This window comes from Pseudophryne corroboree, chromosome 3 (assembly GCF_028390025.1).
Source record: "Pseudophryne corroboree isolate aPseCor3 chromosome 3, aPseCor3.hap2, whole genome shotgun sequence".
NCBI classification, from domain to species: domain Eukaryota; kingdom Metazoa; phylum Chordata; class Amphibia; order Anura; family Myobatrachidae; genus Pseudophryne; species Pseudophryne corroboree.
Genome location: NC_086446.1, coordinates 437,446,425 through 437,467,068, shown reverse-complemented (window position 1 = coordinate 437,467,068; position 20,644 = coordinate 437,446,425). Strand labels below are relative to the sequence as shown.

Genomic DNA, 20,644 nt, shown 5'->3' with positions numbered 1-20,644 from the left:
TAATTGAATATACCCCATAATGGAGGAAAAGGTTACAGTAATGGAGCAAAGTTTAAATTTTTCTATTATCAATATCTTTTATTAGTAATATCTCTATCTCATGCAGTGTGTGTGTGTGTGTGTGTGTGTGTGTGTGTTGCACACTTCTGCCAAAGGATAGATGCAATTAAAGGAGGTTTAACTTGAAAATGTGTCTCCACCATGCCATATTTACCAACATCGAGGTGTGCAGCAGTTATAGTTTTAAAATTGACATTAACATTTAGAATGCATTACTGGGAAAACCGCACTGACTAATCTGTACTACATTCAGTGCACTTTAGGCATTTATTACCATGAAAAACACAAAGCAGAAAAATAGGATTTTAATACCTACCGGTAAATCCTTTTCTCTAAGTCCATAGAGGATGCTGGGGTATTCATAGAACCATGGGGTATAGACGGGATCCGCAGGAGACATGGGCACTTTAAGTCTTTGAAAGGGTGTGAACTGGCTCCTCCCTCTATGCCCCTCCTCCAGACTCCAGTTATAGGAACTGTGCCCAGGGAGACGGACATTTCGAGGAAAGGATTTATTTTTAAACTAAGGTGAGATTCATACCAGCTCACACCTCAAGCATGCCGCACAACGTGGCATTCAACAGAACACAAGCCAACAGCATGAACACTTGCAGCAACATGCTGACAATAACGTAACACAACACGTGTGTAATCACAACTAATAACTACAGATACAGTACGCACTAGGACGGGCGTCCAGCATCCTCTACGGACTAAGAGAAAATCCTATTTTCTCAGACGTCCTAGAGGATGCTGGGGTCATCATAGAACCATGGGGTTATACCAAAGCTCTAGAACGGGCGGGAGAGTGCGGACGACTCTGCAGCACCGATTGACCAAACTTTAGGTCTTCATTGGCCAAGGTGTCAAACTTGTAGAACTTTGCAAATGTGTTTGACCCCGACCAGGTAGCTGCTCGGCAAAGTTGCAATGCCGAGACCCCCCGGGCAGCCGCCCAGGATGAGCCCACCTTTCTAGTGGAATGGGCCTTCACCGATTCCGGTAACGGCAATCCAGCCGTGGAATGAGCATGCTGAATCGTGTTACAGATCCAGCGTGCAATGGTCTGCTTGGAAGCAGGACACCCAACCTTGTTGGGAGCATACAGGACAAACAGAGCCACTGTTTTCCTAATCAACATAAATCTTCAAAGCTCTGACCACATCCAGAGATTTTGACTCAGCGAAGGAGTCAGTAGCCACAGGCACCACAATAGGTTGGTTCATGTGGTAAGAGGAAACCACCTTCGATAGAAACTGTTGACGTGTCCTCAATTCAGCTCTATCTTCATGGAAGATCAAATAAGGGCTCTTGAGAGACAAGGCCGCTAACTCAGACACCCGCCTTGCAGATGCCAAGGCCAACAGGATGACCACTTTCCAAGTGACGAATTTCAACTCCACCTTCTGTAAAGGTTCAAACCAATGTGATTGAAGGAACTGCAACACCACATTAAGATCCCATGGTGTCACTGGAGGCACAAATGGAGGTTGGATGTGCAACACGCCTTTCACGAAAGTCTGAACTTCTGGAAGGGAGGCCAATTGTTTCTGAAAGAAAACCGATAAGGCCGAAATCTGTACCTTAATTGAGCCCAATTTTAGGCCCGCATCCACACCTGCTTGTAGAAAATTGGCAAAACGTCCTAGCCTAAACTCTTCCATAGGAGCCCCCTTGGATTCACACCAATAAACATATTCTCTCCAAATACGGTGGTAATGTTAGACGTTACCCCTTTTCTGGCCTGAATAAGTGTGGGAATTACTTCACTGGGAATACCCTTACGGGCTAGGATTTTGCGCGCAACCCCCATGCCGTCAAACTTAGCCGCAGTAAGTCCTGATACATGCACGGCCCCTGTTGTAACAGGTCCTCGCGCAGAGGAAGAGGCCAGGGATCTCCTATGAGTAATTCCTGAAGATCTGGATAACAAGTCCTCCTTGGCCAGTCTGGGACAATGAGGATCACCCGGATCTTTGTTCTTCTTATGATCTTTAGAACCTTTGGACTGAGAGGAAGTGGAGGGAATACATACACCGACTTAAACGCCCACTGTGTCACCAGTTCATCCACTGCAATTGCTTGAGGGTCCCTTGACCTGGAACAATATCTCTGAGGCTTCTTGTTGAAACGAGATGCCATCATGTCTACTTGAGGAACTCCCCAACGACTTGTCACCTCTGCGAAGACTTTTTGGTGGAGGCCCCACTCTCCTGGATGGAGATCGTGTCTGCTGAGGAAATGTGCTTCCCAGTTGTCCATTTCTGGAATGAAGATCGCTGACAGAGCGCTTGTATGCTTTTCCGCCCAGCGGAAAATCCTTGTGGCTTCTGCCATTGCCGCTCTGCTTTTCGTTCCGCCCTGACGGTTTATGTACGCTACTGCTGTTACATTGTCCGACTGGATCAGTACAGGCAGATCTCGAAGAAGATGTTCCGCTTGCAGAAGGTCGTTGTAAATGGCCCTTAACTCCAGAACATTTATGTGGAGACAAGTTTCCTGGAAGTTTTCTCCCATTGTGACTGTCCCCCAGCCTCAGAGGCTTGCATCCAGTGTCACCAGGATCCAGTCCTGTATCCCGAACCTGCGCCCCTCTAGGAGGTGAGAGCTGTGCAGCCACCACAGGAGTGATACCCTGGTCTTGGAAGACAGGATTATCCTCCGTTGCATGTGTAGGTGGGACCCGGACCACTTGTCCAGCAGGTCCCACTGGAACACTCTGGCATGGAACCTGCCAAACTGAATGGCCTCGTAGGCGGCAACCATCTTCCCCAGCAACCGAATGCATTGATGGATTGACACTCTTGCTGGTTACAGAATTTGTTTGATCAGACTCTGAAGTTCCAGAGCCTTTTCCACTGGAAGAAAGACTCTCTGTAGTTCTGTGTCCAATATCATTCCCAAAAACCAACTGGTCCCTGTATCTCGCCTTTATCAGGAGATTGTCCAAGTATGGGATAATCGTGACTCCTTGCTTGCGAAGGAGAACCATCATCTCCGCCGTCACTTTGGTGAAAATCCTCGGAGCCGTGGACAGACCAAACGGCAACGTTTGAAATTGGTAAGGACAATCCTGAATTGCAAACCTCAGGTAAGCCTGATGCGGAGGATAAATGGGAACATGTAAGTAGGCATCTTTTATGTCCACCGACACCATAAAATCCCCTTCCTCCAGACTGGAGATCACTGCTCGGAGAGACTCCATCTTGAATTTGAATTTCTTTTAGGTAGAAATTTAGGGATTTCAGGTTTAGGATTGGTCTGACCGAGCCGTCCGGCTTCGGGACCACAAACAGGCTCGAATAAAAGCCTTCTCTCTGTTGTGACTGGGGAACCCTGATGATAACTTGATTTTGACACAACTTTTGTATTGCGTCGCAAACTACCTCCCTGTCCGGAAGAGAAGCTGGTAAGGCCGATTTGAAAAACAAAACAAAAAAAAAACGGCGAGGGGGAACGTCTTGAAACTCCAGCTTGTACCCCTGGGATACTATTTGTAAAACCCATGGGTCTAGGTCTGAACGAACCCAAAACGGACTGAAGAGTTTGAGACGTGCCCCCTCCCGCATAGGAGCCCCAACGTCATGCGATGGAATTGGCAGAAGCCTGGGAGGACTTCTGCTCCTGGGAGCCTGACAAGGCTGGCGATCGTTTACCTCTTCCCCTTCCTCTAGTAGCAAGGAAGGAAGAACCTCGGCCCTTTCTGTATTTATTGGGCCAAAAGGACTGCATCTGATAGTGATGCGTTTTCTTTTGTTGTGGAGGAACATGAGGCAAAAAGGATGACTTACCCGCGGTAGCTGTAGACACCAAATCATCAAGGCCGTCACCAAATAAGGCCTTACCTTTATATGGTAGAGATTCCATACTTTTCTTGGAATCAGCATCAGCATTCCATTGGTGTATCCACAACGCTCGTCTAGCCGAGATTGCCAAGGCATTGGCCTTAGATCCCAAAAGACCAATATCTCTCGCAGCTTCCTTAAGGTATGCTGCAGCGTCCTTGATATAACCCAGCGTCAAGAGGACGCTATCCCAATCTAGGGTATCTATTTCAGAAGACAAGTTGTCTGCCCACTTTTCGATAGCACTACTTACCCACGCAGATGCAATGACAGGTCTGAGTAGCGTACCTGTGGTCGCATAAATGGACTTTAACGTAGTTTCTTGTTTACAATCCACAGGATCCTTAAGGGCCGCCGTGTCAGTTGACGGGAGAGCCACCTTTTTAGACAAACGTGACAGGGCCTTGTCCACGGTGGGGAGTGACTCCCACTTTTCCCTATCCGCTGAAGGAAACGGATAAGCTACCGTAATTCTTTTGGGAATCAAACTTTTTGTCAGAACTTCCCAGAGTTTTTCAAATAGCGTGTTCAGTTCATGAGAGGGAGGAAACGTTACCTCAGGTTTCCTTTCCTTATACATACAGACCCTTTGATCAGGGACAGCCGGGTCCTCAGTGATATGTAGTACTTCTTTAACCGCCACAATCATGTACTGAATGCTTTTTACCAATTTTGGATCTAATCTGGAATCGCTATAGTCGACACTGGAATCAGAATCCGTGTCGGTATCAGTGTCTGCCAATTGGGCCAGCGTACGTTTCTGTGACCCTGAGGGGACCTGACTTTGCAATAACATATCTTCTACAGAGTTCTTCCATGCCTGGGTCTGAGACAGACTTATCTAGCCTCTTACTAATAAGAGCCATATTAGCATTCAAGGCGTTCAACACATTTACCCAATCCGGCGTCGGCGTTGCCGACAGGGTCACCCCCGCAGCCGTTTGTGTCCCTAATACAGCCTCCTCCTGGAAAGAGCCTTCAGCCTCAGACATGTCGACACACATGCACCAAACACCCACAGACACACCGGGTATATAGGGGACAGACCCACAGTAAAGCCTGTCAGAGAGACACAGAGGGGATTTGCCAGCTCACACCCCAGCGCCCAATCAGCGGTTCTGAAGCGCCCAATTAAAGGCCCCAGACCTATAGCGCTTTTTACCCATTTTGCACCCTGATACTTGTCAGTGTGAAGGAAGGACCAGCGTCTCTACAGTCTGATGGAGAGAAAATGGCGTTGAGTGAGCTGTGAGGACGAAGCTCCACCCCTTTAATGGCGTGCTTCTGTCCTGCTTCTTGTATGATTATACTGGCGGGGGTTTTGGGACAGTGCGTCGGCACTAATGGCCCCCTCTTGCCAGATGTCCACTGAGGATTTATTTGCTGCCCCCCGCACGCCCTGCACCCTGTAGTGCTACATGTATGTGGGAGCTTGGAGCGCAGCGGTACCTCAGATAAATGCCGTCACTGAAGTCTTCTTTTCTTTATCTACTCACCTGTCTTCTGACTTCTGGCTCTGTAAGGGGGTGACGGCAGGCTGCGGGAGTGAGCATCTAGGCGTACCAAGTGATCAGCACCCTCAGGAGCTAATGGTGTCCTGTAACCAGAAGCAGAGCCCTTGAACTCACTGGAAGTGGGTCATACTCCTCTCCCCTAAGTCCCACAAAGGAGGGAGACTGTTGCCAGCAGCCTCCCTGAACATAAAAAAAACCTAACAAAAAGTATTTTTTCAAAGAAACTCAGTAGAGCTCCCTGCAGTGCGTCCAGTCTCACTGGGCACAATTCTAAAACTGGAGTCTGGAGGAGGGGCATAGAGGGAGGAGCCAGTTCACACCCTTTCAAAGTCTTAAAGTGCCCATGTCTCCTGCGGATCCCGTCTATACCCCATGGTTCTATGATGACCCTAGCATCCTCTAGGGCGTATGAGAAAAGCAGATAGGTGAGAACGGGACTCTAGAGATAATATCAACTAGAATAACCATAAAAACTTGAAACGATAAAAGATACATGATTAGGTTATTCCACTGCTTGAAGGAACTCTTAAGGTGCATACACAGGGTGAGATTTTGACTGTTTGCTCCGCTAATACATGTTTTACTACCTTAAAAATGTAGACCATCTCTGGTAGGAGACTAATCCCTAAAACTGTGACCTGATGCACTTGCAATACTGTATACTGCACTATGCAATGTACACTAAAGGTGCATACACATGGTTAGATAGTGACTATCTCCGATTTTGACTTTGAAATTTCCCCTGAACTCCCCGAAGTCTTGAACCACCGATACGGACTATCTTTACTTGAGGTTTTTTTTATTAAGTGACAATTTTGACTGTACTATGTACAGGTTGAGTATCCCTTATCCAAAATGCTTGGGACCAGAGGTATTTTGGATATGGGATTATTCCGTATTTTGGAATAATTGCATACCATAATGAGATATCATGGTGATGGGACCTAAATCTAAGCACAGAATACATTTATGTTTCATATACACACCGCCTGAAGGTCATTTTAGCCAATATTTTTTATAACTTTATGCATTAAACAAAGTGTGTGTACATTCACACAATTCATTTATGTTTCATATACACCTTATAGACACAGCCTAAAGGTCATTTAATACAATATTTTTAATAACTTTGTGCATTAAGCAAAGTTTGTGTACATTGAGCCACCAAAAAACAAAGGTTTCACTATCTCACTCTCATTCAAAAAAGTCCGTATTTCGGAATATTCCGTATTTCGGAATATTTGGATATGGGATACTCAACCTGTACTAGATTGTAAACAATACTGTCAAGATTGACTTGCCTGCACAGTATCTTTTTTTGCTATACCGACCTTACGGGATCGCGCATTGGTATCGCAGCTGTGTACACAAAGTGCGATTTGCACTAACTTTCCTTACGATTTTGACTATATAGTCAAAATCGTACAGTGTGTATGCACCTTAAGATTCCATATTCCCCAACTACCACAGTATGGTACATTCTTTGGAAGCCAGGAGAGCACAGTGGAGGCCAAAGAGGAACACCTGATAACTATGCAGCATTGCATTTGCCAGTGTCCTGGATCATATAAAAAAAAACTATTTGTAATGTTGTTAAAGCATATATAATTACAGTGCATACTTAAAGTATTCACAGCGCTTAACTTTTTCCACATTTTGTTATGTTACAGCCTTATTCCAAAATGGAATAAATTCATTTTTGTCCTCAAAATTCTACACACAATACCCCATAATGACAATGTGAAAAAAACTTTTGAGATTTTTGCAAACTTAAAAAAAAAAACACAAAAAAACCCCTAAGAAATAAAAAAATAATGTACATAAGTATTCACAGCCTTTGCTCAATACTTTGTTGATGCACCTTTGGCAACAATTACAGCCTCAAGTCTTTTTGAATATGATGCCACAAGCTTGGCACACCTATCTTTGGGCAGTTTCGGCCATTCCTCTTTGCAGCGCATCTCAAGCTCCATCAGGTTGGATGGAAAGCGTCGGTGCACAGCCATTTTCAGATCTTCCGAGCTACAGTGGATGCTTGGAGATTATCCACTACTGGTTGTATCTACCAATCTACTCCTTTAGATTGGTAATGGTAATGCTGTTCACACTACAGGTGACCCGGGTTGGTCCTGAGAATAACCCTGGTACCGGGCAGGGTCACAGACCAGGGACACCAAACCGGGTTGGGTCTATTTACATTTAGCAGAGACCAAGGTCAAGCCACAAGTCCTGGCAAAAACACGGGTCAAAAAGCTAAGTGTGAAAGAGGTATTATTAATGGCGATGCAAAGCAATAGCCAAATTACATTTTGTAAGGTCGTGAGTTTATTATTGTATAGTTGCACATATTTTAACACTACAATGATCTGTCCACCCAGATGGTAGCATATGTATATAGTACAATAGAAGCGGGCAACTACATGGATTCCTGCCATTTTGTTTCTGCAAAAGGATTGGCTTCCTACGTGTCCTTCAATGTGTGTCAGGAATCACAAGTTGCCTTATTAATAATATATTAAACATTTCAAAGTACAAAAGAAGACACATGTAATACACTTATCTGAAGAGTAAGAGAGCTTGGGAAAGTATAAGGAAATACAATTATAGTAGGATGGAATTGGTGCATTTTTTTATTTTATTTTTGTTTAATTAAATACTGTTTCCACTATGTATACTTCAAGCAGGTTCAGCAATTGTACCAACTTCTGTGGCAGAAACACAACAGAATGTGGACACATACATTATATATGCACGAGAGTGCATGAAGCAGCATTTTTCCTACTTCATAAAAGGAGGCCGAACAACAAAACAGGAGCCAATGCTAATAAAACATTAGATCAGAAATTAAGTTATATATAGATACTTTACCTGTAAAAAAAACAACAACAACAACCGCACAGACTGCTGGGCTATACGGAGGCAAGGAACAGTGCTCTTGAAAGTGTAGGTTATATGTAACACATCTGCAGAGAGAAAGCAGATTACATTTAGTTAAATAATTCAAACAATGACATATCTCATACAAAAAAAGGTAAGCAAACTGAAACATGCCACATACAGGTGTTCTTTCTAGATTACAGACCAATGATGGGCAACAAATACCTCTTTCAGGCCACCAGCAATAACCCAAGTTATTGTACTATAACGCACAGAAACCTGGGTTGTGGTGCAATCTGAAAGAGGCCAGTTGAAATCACCCAGGTCAAGCTACCCGACATTTCAACTCGGGAAGCGACCAGGGTTGAACACTGCTTCAACACGAGTCCCGATGAAGTGTGAACGGATAAGCCAAGTCGATGCGACCCGGCACCCGTTCACACTATGGAAGAGCCAGCGCTTGGACATGGTGTCATCTCCAATCACAGCATCCGCATGTGACAAAGACGGGTCAGGGATTACAGTCTGAAAGGTGTGGCACCTGGGATGTACCCATGTACAAATCCTTGGTGTGACCCAGTATTAACGTTATGAAAGCGGTATTATACATTCGAGCCTTCACTTGTGTCCCCACCTCCATCCTGCTTTCGTGTGACACTGTGTAACACTTTTATTATGGCTAGTTATTACAGATCTGTTGAAACAAAACAGAAAATAAACATGCCTTCATTCTGTTTTACCTATATAGTACATGGCACCAGCTGCCTGGCAATATTAATGCCAAACATTATAGATGTGTCTATTTCATGGAGTTAACTTATTAGTAAGATTTAGAGCCATCTGTGTCCCATTTAAAGGTTAGATGGCCAATCAATGGGGTATGGTTCATTAGGTTGATAGTAAAAAGGATGCCAGTGTCTAAGTCAACTTGCACAAGGTCTACACGAGAAAAGTTTGACATAAAAATGGTTGACACATGAAAAGGACATGATGTTTCATTTGGTTTTTGAGGGTATCAATATTTAACATTTAGCGCACGGATAGTGCACCGCGTCTGCTGGCCATGCATCAGGCAAGGTGACTTGCTGCGCTCAGCACATGTTACAATTCCCAATTGTAAGCTACGTTAAAGTATAAAACAGTTATAAAAATGTAAATAATTGTCAAAAACTCATGTCGACCAACAGACCAGATACCCAATCAAGGCTTCCCAAAGTGCATCAGTTTGCCTATTGCTGCTATAGAAATTCCATAGCAGTAAGTTTGTGGATGATGTTTTTCACTAACAGTGGTGATGTTCTCCATTCCCATGACATACACTCATCTTCAGGGATGTACAGTATAATTACATTGATGTGGAATGCCTTCTACATACATCATGTATAATTTTGGAAAAAGAACTGTGTAAAACAGCACTATTAGTGCCCATAACGGAGACCCCTGAAGAGATCTTTAGGCATTCACACTCTGGGGTATTAGATTGTAAACTCATGAGCATTGACCTCTCTGGGGTCTTCGTGTCTGCTCCATTCTCCCCGCTGTGTATCCTTGTATCTTGACTCCTACATATTTTTAAAACTTGCTATATACTTTGTGTATTATGTCTAATGTACTAGTTTAAATATGTAAACTAGTATCCTTAATTGCGCTTCAAGGATACTTAATAACTTGTGTCCTGCATTAACAGTTTCTCATATAGCACAGCAACTTCTGTGCGCTTTTCAATTGGAAACAACAGTGATAAAAGTGTATGAACAATGAGAATCTCTAAACGCAACTATATAGCTATAAAGTATCAATAACTCAGCTTAAGCTTAGTACACACACTGTACAGAGATATCCGCGGACCGATAAGCATATACACTAACTAACTGGTCCCTCAATATGTCCTCCTGAAGTCATAGCTGTCATAACCTGCCAAGCTTTGACGTCAGTCCCTAAAGCCAGCGCACGGCTGGTCAACGGACCATCAGCCAGATGCACCCATATATATGCAGAAGCATTGGGTGTCCTGCAGAGTCAACGCCATATGTCTTAACAACGTTATTTACAGACATATCGTGGAGTACACACCAATATATCGTCCCAGCTTTACAACATATTTAAGTCTGGGTTCATATACTTCAGGGATTTTGTTACAAATTTAGCAATGCCTGTTCCAAAACTCAAATACTGGTTGAGTATCCCATATCCAAATATTCCGAAATACGGAATATTCCGAAATACGGATTTTTTTGCGTGAGAGTGAGATAGTGAAACCTTTGTTTTTTGATGGCTCAATGTACACAAACTTTGTTTAATACACACAGTTATTAAAAATATTGTATTAAATGACCTTCAGGCTGTGTATAAGGTGTATATGAAACATAAATGAATTGTGTGAATGTACACACACTTTGTTCAATGCACAAAGTTACAAAAAATATTGACTAAAATTACCTTCCAGCTGTGAGTATAAGGTGTATATGTAACATAAATGTATTCTGTGCTTAGATTTAGGTCCCATCGCCATGATATCCCATTATGGTATCTAATTATTCCAAAATACGGAAAAATCCGATATCCAAAATACCTCAGGTCCCAAGCATTTTGGATAAGGGATACTCAACCTGTATCACATCGCTTGAATCTGATTGGTTGCTATAGGCAGCACCATTACTTTTCATTTTTAGAAGCTATAGTAAATCTATCCCCAAGACTAGTAAGATTCAACCAAGCTAATCATATGACCCCTAATGAAAGTCATTTATAAGAAAACATGATGTTGTTCCACAGAGATAGTTGGGTTAGAAGGGTCCCAACCATCTCTGTGGAACAACAACAACAACAATTAAAAAAAGAAATCTGCAAAAGGTAATGCTTTTCAGACGGCAAGGGAAAAACACAAAACTATTATGCGTGCCAATGACACATTCTTTATATAAAACACACTTGTATTAACATACCTTTCACCCACCTGGAATACAAACACTAATGAATTTGTATGACAGATGAAGCATTCTATTCCGAAGGTAGGTAGCATAAGACTGGACCAAAGACAAAATATGCATAAACAAAATTTAAAAACACAGGGAAACAAAAAGAAATGGCTCCGTAAAAACTGGTTTATTTTCCCTTTAAACCAAAGTGTAAAGGATAGCAATAATAAATAAATGTTTTACAAACTTCTTCATTCTCTGCCTACTAATCAGGAGACCAGGGAGAGAGGGGAGAGAGGGGGGGGGGGGGGGGGGGAAGAGAGGGGGGGGGGGGGAGAGGGGGGAGAGGGGAGAGGGGGGGGGGGGGGGGAGAGAGGGGGGGGGGGAAGGGGTTCTAGAGTTTGTATATTGGGATCTGTATGCTGACCGCATACATGTATATTTTATCACACAAAAGGTTGTTGGCTTGTCTTCAACCCAAGGAGGGTCAGACAACAGAGATGGAACAAGAAAACTGTCATTTCCTATGAGATGAGCCAAACCATCCCCAGAAAGTGACAGACATAGAGCTTCTCCATAGGCATTACTCTATAGCTCAGCGTTCGGATTAGTCACATTACTGGGGGCAGTCACACCGCAGAACATTTTGGGGTGGCTGCTGAGCCGCCTCCGACCCCATCAGGCCACCTTCCAATAACACAGTGTAATACACCTAGGTACACACACAGAGACCCATATACACACATCTACACAACAGAAGCTGCAAGCCTATAATGACCCCATAACACACATACAGCCAATGTACACACACGCCATCACACAGGGCTGCAGGACAAGCAGGTCACTGTACGGGCATACTCATGAGCACACAGCACAGGAGGTTACATAACACACAGGCGGTTCCGTACACAGCGCTAGCTACAGCAGTATATAGAAGCCTCTTCTCGCCCGCACAGAACATCATAATTTCCTATATGAACACGACATGGCCTCTCACCTTGATGGTGATGTGGGCCTGGGCCCGGGTCCGTGTCCGCCGGGCTCCCGTCCCGTCGCTGTGACACCAGACACCGGCCACCGACAGCTTCCGACTGCGCAGGCGTCAGACGTTCGGTAGCGTGACATCAATGATTACACTCCTATGCCCCGCCCCCTCACAGCGGCTGCTCACATTCCATGGCTGGTCACGTGGTTCTGGGGGTCTTCAGCTCGCCTCACAATGCTGGGGGAGACTGGAAGGGGGAATTTGCAACCGTTCGTGTGGCGCCGTTACGTAGCCAGATTTTTGACGTCATCATGTCTCACGAGTGTAACGGAGCCGGGCGCAGCGGGATGACAGAGTACTCCAGAGCTTAGCGGCACAGCAGTAGCGGGGTCAGGGTGTCATAGGCAGACGGTTCTCCGAGATGTGTGCCCCCTGCCCTCCAAGAACATGCACCACCCTGACCAGTCATACTATGTGTATCTATTCATGTAGCAGTAAAAAGCCTTTCACGAAGCACCTCAGAAAACGGGGCTTATCACTGCTGTGTGCTATTCCAAAAGGGTATACCGTGGTGAAGTCTAATGGGCCCTACACACTGCCAGTTTTACTGCATGATATGAACATTCTCGTTCATTAATGAAGGAGAACTCGTTCATATCGTGCAGTGTGTAGACACCAAAGATTAACGATGCACGGCCCCACGCTCATTAATCGTTGGTGCCCCGTCGCTTATTTATGCAGGCACAATCTCGTCCATATTAGCATGCATTGCTATGGAGCCAGGTGACGGGGGGAGTGAAGTCGGCGGATTGCCGAGTGTAGGGCCCTTAAAGTAGGGTGCACATTAGACGATATGTTGTCTGATCTGGCGGATCAGACCGACATATAGGACACATTGTCTACTGTGTACCCACTATGTCGGTGACGATGCAACATCCTCCGTTGGCCCTACATGCAGGGCCAATGGGGAATCTCATTAGCGAAGGCCATGCTCCACCGTCACTGCCCGCGTCGGAAGGTGTGTATGCACTTGTCAATGCCGGGTCCCTTCATGCACAATGTCGTTGGGCAAACAGTATGTGATTTCCCAGCAGTGCCCCAATCAGTGTTATAAATTGTTTCCTCATACACTAGTATGGGTAGAATGATTCAAAGAATGGAAACCGCATATTCTCGTTTCACCATCTGGAGATAGGAAAATGAGCTGAAGCGTACCTTGCTCCTCCATCACTAACCCCTTGAGTGACTGGTCGACGCTGATTACCAAGGCAGTGTGTGAGGAAGACTTTTTGGACTCCTGATATGTCAGTCTTCACACTGCTAGCTGGGATGTTGCAGACTGGTTTGTTTTCATGAACAGCTACTAAATCTTACTATATGTCACGTCAATATGATGCGATATATAGTGATATTTATCGGTAGACTGTTCGTGTACTACATGGTATTTCTCCTTCGTCCTAGAGGATGCTGGGGACTCCAAAAGAACCATGGGGTATAGACGGGATCCACAGGAGACATGGGCACTTTAAGACTTTAATGGGCGTGAACTGGCTCCTCCCTCTATGCCCCTACTCCAGACCTCAGTTAGATTCTGTGCCCAGAGGAGACTGGGTGCACACTAGGGAAGCTCTACTGAGTTTCTCTAAAAAAATACTTTTGTTAGGTTTATTATTTTCAGGGAGCACTGCTGGCAACAGGCTCCCTGCTTCGTGGGACTGAGGGGAGAGAAGCAGACCTACTTCTGTGAGTTCAAAGGCCTGCTTCTTAGGCTACTGGACACCATTAGCTCCAGAGGGTCTGATCACTTGGTGCGCCTAGCTGCTTGTTCCCGGAGCCGCTCCGTCACCCACCTCACAGAGCCAGAAGAAAGAAGCCAGGTTAGTAGAAGCAAGAAGACTTCAAAGGCGGCAGAAGACTTCAGTTCTTCCTGAGGTACCGCGCAGCGCGCCATTGCTCCCTCACACAAGCGCCTCTATATGGGTGCAGGGCGCAGGAGGGGCGCCCTGGGCAGCAATGTATCCTCATTTGAGACTGGCATGAAGGTATACATTGCATAGGCAATGTATACAGACCCCCACCAGTATAAAAGCGGGAACGAAGCGCGCCGAGTAGGGGGCGGGGCTTCCTCCTTCAGCTCTAACGCGCCCCATTTTCTCTAACGTCCTAGTGGATGCTGGGGACTCCGTAAGGACCATGGGGATAGACGGGCTCCGCAGGAGACATGGGCACTTTAAGAAAGAATTTAGGTTCTGGTGTGCTCTGGCTCCTCCCTCTATGCCCCTCCTCCAGACCTCAGTTTGATACTGTGCCCAGACGAGCTGGGTGCTTTTCAGTGAGCTCTCCTGAGTTTGCTGAGAGAAAGTATTTTGTTAGGTTTTTTATTTTCAGGGAGCTCTGCTGGCAACAGACTCCCTGCATCGAGGGACAGAGGGTAGAGAAGCAGCCCTACTCTCTGAAGCTAGGTCCTGCTTCTTAGGCTACTGGACACCATTAGCTCCAGAGGGATCGTACGCAGGATCTCACCCTCGCCGTCCGATCCCAGAGCCGCGCCGCCGTCCCCCTCGCAGAGCCGGAAGACAGAAGCCGGGCGAGTATGAGAAGCAAAGAAGACTTCAAATCGGCGGCAGAAGACTCCGTTCTTCACTGAGGTAAAGCACAGCACTGCAGCTGTGCGCCATTGCTCCCACACACCTCACACACTCCGGTCACTGTAAGGGCGCAGGGGGGGAGGGGGGGGGGGGGGGGTTTGCCCTGGGCAGCAATTGGGACCTCTTTGGCAAAAGTTTAGCATATATACAGTTGGGCACTGTATATATGTATGAGCCCCCGCCAAAAATTGTACATTTAAGCGGGACAGAAGCCCACCGCTGAGGGGGCGGGGCTTCTTCCTCAGCACTCACCAGCGCCATTTTTTCTCCACAGCTCCGCTGAGAGGAAGCTCCCCAGGCTCTCCCCTGCAGATACACGGTAGAAGAGGGTAAAAAGAGAGGGGGGGCACATAATTAGGCGCAAAAATCAATATAAACAGCAGGTACTGGGTTAACATTAAGTTACTGTGTTATTCCTGGGTTTATAGCGCTGGGGTGTGTGCTGGCATACTCTCTCTCTGTCTCTCCAAAGGGCCTTGTGGGGGAACTGTCTTCAAAAAGGGCATTCCCTGTGTGTGTGGTGTGTCGGTACGCTTGTGTCAACATGTTTGACGAGGAAGGCTATGTGGAAGCAGAGCGGGAGCAAATGAATGTGGTGTCTCCGCCGACGGCGCCGACACCTGATTGGATGGATATGTGGAAGGTTTTAAATGATAATGTTAATTCCTTGCATAAAAGGTTAGAAAAAGCTGAAGCCTCAGGACAGTCAGGGTCTCAACCCGTGCCTGATCCTATGTCCCAGAGGCCGTCAGGGTCTCAGAAGCGCCCACTATCCCAAATTGTTGACACAGATACCGACATGGATTCTGACTCCAGTGTCGATTACGATGATGCAAAGTTACAGCCTAAATTGGCTAAATCCATCCGTTATATGATTATAGCAATTCAGGATGTGTTGCACATCACAGAGGAAACCCCAGTCCCTGACAAGAGGGTGCATATGTATGGGGAAAAGAAACCGGAGGTAACCTTTCCCCCCTCACACGAGCTAAATGAGTTATGTGAAAAGGCTTGGGAATCTCCAGATAAAAAACTGCAGATTTCCAAGAGGATTATTATGGCGTATCCTTTCCCGCCAAGGAACAGGTTACGCTGGGAATCCTCCCCTAAGGTGGACAAAGCTTTAACATGCTTATCCAAGAAGGTAGCCCTGCCGTCACAGGATACGGCTACCCTCAAAGATGCTGCGGATCGCAAACAGGAGGTTACTCTGAAGTCCATTTATACACATTCGGGTACCTTGCTGAGGCCGGCGATCGCGTCGGCCTGGGTGTGTAGTGCTGTAGCAGCATGGACGGATACCTTATCTGAGGAAATTGAGACCTTAGACAAGGATACTGTATTGTTGACCTTGGGGCATATTAAAGATGCTGTCCTTTATATGAGAGATGCTCAAAGAGACATTAGTCTGCTGGGTTCTAGAATAAATGCTATGTCAATTTCTGCCAGAAGGGTCCTGTGGACTCGACAATGGACAGGTGATGCCGACTCAAAAAGGCATATGGAGGTTTTACCTTACAAGGGTGAGGAATTGTTTGGGGAGGGTCTCTCGGACTCTACTGCTGGAAAGTCAATTTTTTTGCCATATGTTTCCTCACAGCCTAAGAGAGCACCGTATTATCAAATGCAGTCCTTTCGATCACAGAAAAACAAGAAAGTCCGAGGTGCGTCCTTGCCAGAGGCAGGGGCAGAGGAAAGAAGCTGCACAACACAGCTAGTTCCCAGGAACAGAAGTCCTCCCCGGCCTCTACAAAATCCACCGCATGACGCTGGGGCTCCACAGGCGGAGCTAGGCCCGGTGGGGGCACGTCTTAGAAATTTCAGTCACAAGTGGGTTCACTCCCAGTTGGATCCCTGGGCAATAGATATTGTGTCTCAGGGATACAAGCTGGAATTCAAGGAGATGCCCCCTCACCGATACCTCAAATCGGCCCTGCCAGCTTCCCCCCACGAGAGGGAAATAGTGTTAACTGCAATTCACAAATTGTATCTTCAACAGGTGGTGGTCAAGGTTCCCCTCCTTCAACAAGGAAGGGGTTATTATTCGACCATGTTTGTAGTCCCGAAACCGGACGGTTCGGTCAGACCTATATTGAATTTAAAATCCCTGAACATATACCTGAAAAGGTTTAAGTTCAAGATGGAATCGCTGAGAGCAGTCATCGCAAGCCTGGAAGGGGGGGATTTTATGGTGTTTCTGGACATAAAGGATGCATACCTTCATGTCCCCATTTATCCACCTCATCAGGCGTACCTCAGATTTGTGGTACAGGATTGTCATTACCAATTTTAGACGTTGCCGTTTGGTCTCTCCACGGCACCGAGAATATTTACCAAGGTAATGGCGGAAATGATGGTACTCCTGCGGAAGCAAGGAGTCACAATTATCCCATACTTGGACGATCTCCTCATAAAAGCGAGATCAAGAGAGCAGTTGCTGATCAGTGTAGCACTTTCTCTGGAAGTGTTACTGCAACATGGCTGGATTCTAAATATTCCAAAGTCGCAGTTGGTTCCTACGACTCGTCTGCCTTTCCTGGGCATGATTCTAGATACAGACCAGAAAAGGGTTTATCTCCCGATGGAGAAAGCTCAGGAACTCATGACACTGGTCAGGAACCTATTAAAACCAAAACAGGTGTCAGTGCATCACTGCACTCGTGTCCTGGGAAAGATGGTGGCATCATACGAGGCCATTCCCTTCGGCAGGTTCCATGCGAGGACCTTTCAATGGGACTTACTGGACAAGTGATCCGGATCACATCTTCAGATGCATCGGTTAATCACCCTATCCCCCAGGGCCAGAGTGTCACTCCTGTGGTGGCTGTAGAGTGCTCAACTTCTCGAGGGCCGCAGATTCGGCATTCAGGACTGGGTCCTGGTGACCACGGACGCAAGCCTCCGAGGTTGGGGTGCAGTCACACAGGGAAGAAATTTCCAAGGTCTGTGGTCAAGTCAAGAGACTTGCCTTCACATCAACATCCTGGAACTAAGGGCCATATACAACGCCCTACGTCAAGCAGAGACCCTGCTTCGCGACCAACCGGTTCTGATTCAGTCAGACAACATCACCGCAGTGGCTCATGTAAACCGCCAAGGGCGGCACAAGGAGCAGAGTGGCGATGGCGGAAGCCGCCAGAATTCTTCACTGGGCGGAGAATCACGTAAGCGCACTGTCAGCAGTGTTCATCCCGGGAGTGGACAACTGGGAAGCAGACTTCCTCAGCAGACACGACCTCCACCCGGGAGAGTGGGGACTTCATCAGGAAGTCTTCGCGCAGATTACAAGTCGGTGGGAACTGCCACAGGTGGACATGATGGCATCACGACTCAACAAAAAGCTACAGAGGTATTGCGCCAGGTCAAGAGACCCTCAGGCGATAGCCGTAGACGCCCTGGTGACACTGTGGGTGTTCCAGTCGGTCTATGTATTTCCTCCTCTTCCTCTCATACCCAAGGTGCTGAGGATAATAAGAAAAGAGGAGTGAGAACAATACTCATTGTTCCTGATTGGCCACGAAGGACTTGGTATCCAGATCTGCAAGAACTGCTCACAGAGGACCCGTGGCCTCTTCCTCTAAGACAGGACTTGCTGCAACAAGGGCCCTGTCTGTTCCAAGACTTACTGCGGCTGCGTTTGACGGCATGGCGGTTGAACGCCAGATCCTAGCAGAGAAAGGCATTCCGGATTAGGTCATTCCTACGCTGATGCAGGCTAGGAAGGACGTGACAGCTCAACATTATCACCGTATATGGCGAAAATATGTTGCTTGGTGTGAGGCCAGGAATGCTCCTACAGAGGAGTTCCAGCTGGGCCGTTTCCTTCACTTCCTACAGTCCGGAGTGAATTTGAGCCTAAAATTGGGTTCCATTAAGGTCCAGATTTCGGCCCTATCCATTTTCTTTCAAAAGGAGTTGGCTTCTCTACCTGAAGTTCAGACGTTTGTAAAGGGAATGCTGCATATTCAGCCCCCTTTTGTGCCTCTAGTTGCACCTTGGGATCTTAACGTGGTGTTGAGTTTCCTGAAATCCCACTGGTTTAAACCACTCAAAACGGTGGAGTTGAAATATCTCACGTGGAAGGTGGTCATGCTATTAGCCTTGGCTTCGGCTAGGCGTGTGTCAGAGTTGGCGGTTTTGTCACATAAAAGCCTCTATCTGGTTTTCCATGCGGATAGAGCAGAATTGCGGACCCGTTCACAATTTCTGCCGAAAGTGATTTCATCCTTTCATATAAACCAACCTATTGTGGTGCCTGTGGCTACTACTGACTTGGAGGATTCCGAGTTGCTTGATGTGGTCAGGGCTTTGAAGGTTTATGTAGCCAGAACGGCTAGGGTCAGGAAAACAGAGTCTTTGTTTATCCTGTATGCTTCCAACAAGCTTGGTGCTCCTGCTTCAAAGCAAACTATTGCTCGCTGGATCTGTAACACGATTCAGCAGGCTCATTCTGCGGCTGGATTGCCGCTGCCAAAATCAGTTAAGGCCCGGGTCTCGGCATTACAGCTTTGCCGAGCGGCTACTTGGTCAGGTTCAAACACTTTTGCAAAGTTCTACAAGTTTGATACCCTGGCTGAGGAGGACCTTGTGTTTGCTCAATCGGTGCTGCAGAGTCATCCGCACTCTCCCACCCGTTTGGGAGCTTTGGTATAATCCCCATGGTCCTTACGGAGTCCCCAGCTGGGAACTCCGTAAGGACCATGGGGAATAGACGGGCTCCGCAGGAGACTGGGCACTCTAAAAGAAAGATTAGGTACTATCTGGTGTGCACTGGCTCCTCCCTCTATGCCCCTCCTACAGACCTCAGTTAGATTTCTGTGCCCGGCCCGAGCTGGATGCACACTAGGGGCTCTCCTGAGCTTCTAGAAAGAAAGTTTAAAATTAGGTTTTTTTATTTTACAGTGAGACCTGCTGGCAACAGGCTCACTGCAACGAGGGACTAAGGGGAGAAGAAGCGAACCTACCTGCTTGCAGCTAGCTTGGGCTTCTTAGGCTACTGGACACCATTAGCTCCAGAGGGATCGACCGCAGGACCCGTCCTTGGTGTTCGTTCCCGGAGCCGCGCCGCCGTCCCCCTTACAGAGCCAGAAGCATGAAGATGGTCCGGAAAATCGGCGGCAGAAGACTTCAGTCTTCACCAAGGTAGCGCACAGCACTGCAGCTGTGCGCCATTGCTCCTCATGCACACTTCACACTCCGGTCACTGAGGGTGCAGGGCGCTGGGGGGGGGCGCCCTGAGCAGCAATAAAAACACCTTGGCTGGCAAAATAACTACAATATATAGCCCCAGAGGCTATATATGTGGTAATTACCCCTGCCAGAATACAGAAAAAAGCGGGAGAAAAGTCTGCCGAAAAAGGGGCGGAGCTATCTCCCTCGGCACACTGGCGCCATTTTCTCTTCACAGTGTAGCTGGAAGACAGCTCCCCAGGCTCTCTCCTGTAGTTTTCAGGCTCAAGGGGTTAAAAAGAGAGGGGGGGGGCACTAAATTTAGGCGCAATATTGGTTATACAAGCAGCTATTGGGGAAAACTCACTCAGTGATAGTGTTTATCCCTACAGTATATAGCGCTCTGGTGTGTGCTGGCATACTCTCTCTCTGTCTCCCCAAAGGGCTGTGTGGGGTCCTGTCCTCAGTCAGAGCATTCCCTGTGTGTGTGCAGTGTGTCGGTACGGCTGTGTCGACATGTTTGATGAGGAGGCTTATGTGGAGGCGAAGCAGATGCTGAAAATGGGATGTCGCCCCCTGTGGGCCGACACCAGAGTGGATGGATAGGTGGAAGGTATTAACCGACAGT

At 46.8% G+C, this 20,644-nt stretch overlaps 1 protein-coding gene across 2 annotated transcripts in view; it reads right to left on the bottom strand.

Annotated features, from left to right (window-relative positions):
* The window catches only part of SEC14L1 (SEC14 like lipid binding 1), a 202,778-nt gene extending 190,308 nt beyond the window's left edge, over positions 1-12,470 (bottom strand). For both annotated transcript variants that reach the window (XM_063960441.1, XM_063960443.1), the window contains exons 1-2: positions 12,212-12,470; positions 8,288-8,382 (exon numbers count right to left, since the gene is read on the bottom strand). The gene's annotated coding sequence lies outside the window, so the exon portion shown is untranslated. The remainder of the gene's footprint in view (positions 1-8,287; positions 8,383-12,211) is intronic.
* Positions 12,471-20,644: the final 8,174 nt, after the last annotated feature.